A 2,547-nucleotide genomic window follows, 5' to 3' on the forward strand; every position below is an offset into this window, starting at 1 on the left:
CTTCAGAAGCTGAGAAAAGCAAGGAAATAGACTCTCTTCTGGTTCACAGGGAATGCAACCTTTCAGACACTGATTTTAGCCCAGTAAGACTCATTTCAGACTTCTGACCTCCAAGACCTTAGGAGAATGAATTTTGGGTTTATTTTGGGCGGGGGGAAGAGGTTGTCAGTACATTAACTTTCCGGTGGAGAATAATGAATATGAAAATCAGCCTCCAGCCATCAGCAGCTGCTCTCCTCAAGGCCTAGGATCTTCCTTGCCCAAGTGGTGGGGTGGAGGTGTGTACTTCCTGTCCTTTATTAGCTTATCTCACTGCGTCACAATGAGACTCAGATGTTTCATTGTTCTCTGCCAAAGTAGATGTTCTATAAAGTCATAATATTCTATCTTGTACTCTTTCTCTGCACAGGTACCACTGATTCCATGTGCACATTCTATCTCTTCTTTTTCAAAAGCATGACACCAAGATGGAACCTTGAGAGGTTGCTCAGCACTTTGGATTGTTATCCAATGGTCTAAGTCAATGCTCAGTCTTTTCTGCATATCAAAGAGTGGCATGGTGTCCGGCTGCGGTGCCCTTGTCTCCTCGCTGACCACCAGTACTGAATGATCTCCTTACTTTCTTTCTATCCCGTACCGTACAGGCAGCGAGACCAATGTGGTTTGTTAGGTGTGGTTAGGTGTGGAAGCAGCAGGCTAGCCCAGGTCAACTTCTAGAGAGCCAGCATGCAGGAAGTAAAGCAGTAGACTTCCTGTCAGTCAGCAACGTGACATGCTGGAGTGGAAGTCCTCTCAGAGCCAGCCTGAGGGTGAAGCAAGGAACTTGTGGACAGGGGAATTTCTAGGGTAAGGAGTACAGGCCTTGGGTCTTCAGTCACAGTCATCTCTGGGTGGTATTGTAAGAAGCAGCTAGATCAGAGTTAGTTGACATAGAAGAACCATTTATTTATTTATTTTTAGAAGAATTGACTGGACACCTCCTACGTGTCAGGCACTGACTAGGTGCTAAGGATATCACTATGAATTGAGAGAGGCAACGTCCCCATTTTTTATGGAGTTACTGAGATTTTTTTAAAGGTTTTTGCTTGTTTTTTTTTTAAGACATAGCCCTGGCTGGGTGGCTCAGTTAGCTGGAGCGTCATCCCCTACACCAAAAGTTTGCGTGTTCGATGACTGGTCAGGGCACATATCTAGGTTTTGGATTCAGTCCCTGGTTAGGGTGCAGAGAGGAGGCAACCAATGTTTCTCTCTCACATGGATATTTCTTTCTCTCTCTCAAAGCAATGAACATATACCTGAGTGACGGTTAAAAAAAACAACATAGACTTTTTCAGTCACGTGTCTGTCCTCTACCAGATTTTGTTCAGGGTTGGAGTGTCTCTTGAACCTTTGAACATTGTATTTGTGATGCCAAAGGAGTTCTGAACCTTGGGCTTAACCAGCGGTGTGATGGTAAATGTTTAACAACTGACTCTCTGGGGGAAAGTGTATGAAGGTATATATGTACAGAAGTTACTTATAAATTTTACTGATATAAAGGATGTATACTGCACAAATTAAATATAATAAAATTGACACTATTATCTTCATTAATATTAATAAATAATATTAATATTTATAATATTATTTATTACTCAGTAGCCAACTGATTCTCACAGAATGCTTTCACTGATTCTTGCCAGAGTCTTGTATTTGTACAGGCCAATCTGTGGTTTGCAGTTGATGAACAAATGTTCTAACATGAATGTTGGTTGATATTTTAATTTATGTGTGAAACAACAAAGACATGTCAGAACTTTCATGAATTCTTCAGTAATGTGAGTGAGTGCTGAATAGCATAGTGGTTTTCAAACTCTAGAAGACGATTTCTTCATTTTTTGGTATGATTCACAATGTAACAGTTAGGTGGCACACAGCTGAGTTTAATCTGCACTATTATTTTCCGCAGCACTTTCTTAGGTCCAGGTAATCAACAAAATAAATCAAGCCCCCATTCGCAGCATTTACTGATGTCTGAGTTATAAATACTCCCACATGGCTGATTTCAAGCAGCCAATCTCAGGTATGATTGCAAGCTTTTATGCAGTAGTTCAACCATACAGATATCATAGACTATAAATAATGTCAAATGCACAGATAATAGTAAAATACAGTCAAATGATTAGGAAGCGACAAGTTCTGGGGTCTTTACTAACTTCGTTTTTAATAAAATCTGTTTCATTGTAACCACGTATATTTTAAAACAAAAGCTGGATTTAACAACCAGCTCACAACATTTCTGAGCATGTAGCATTTGGCTCTCAGGTGCCAGAATTAGCTGGCTCCAGCACACCCCTGGGCCTGAGGATATTCCTAGATCTTGAACGACCCTCATGCCTACTCCCACTCTTCTTTGTCAGTTCAGGAGCCCCAGCGCACCACCATGTATGGGAGCTCTAGAGCTAACCCTAGCTGCCACCTTGAATGAGGGCACTGGGGAGAGATTGGCAATGCTTTTCCATGAGCCGGTGGCCTCTTTCTGCCAAAAACAAAGAAAAGAAAAAAGCA

At 41.5% G+C, this 2,547-nt stretch overlaps 1 pseudogene; it reads right to left on the minus strand.

Annotated features, from left to right (window-relative positions):
* Positions 1 to 237: 237 nt before the first annotated feature.
* On the minus strand, positions 238 to 558 carry LOC129076151 (NADH dehydrogenase [ubiquinone] iron-sulfur protein 5-like; annotated as a pseudogene).
* Between the last annotated feature and the right edge of the window lie 1,989 nt (positions 559 to 2,547).

This window comes from Pteronotus mesoamericanus, unplaced genomic scaffold (assembly GCF_021234165.1).
Source record: "Pteronotus mesoamericanus isolate MK-2021 breed Mesoamerican mustached bat unplaced genomic scaffold, CSHL_Meso_final contig_57, whole genome shotgun sequence".
Classification (NCBI taxonomy): domain Eukaryota; kingdom Metazoa; phylum Chordata; class Mammalia; order Chiroptera; family Mormoopidae; genus Pteronotus; species Pteronotus mesoamericanus.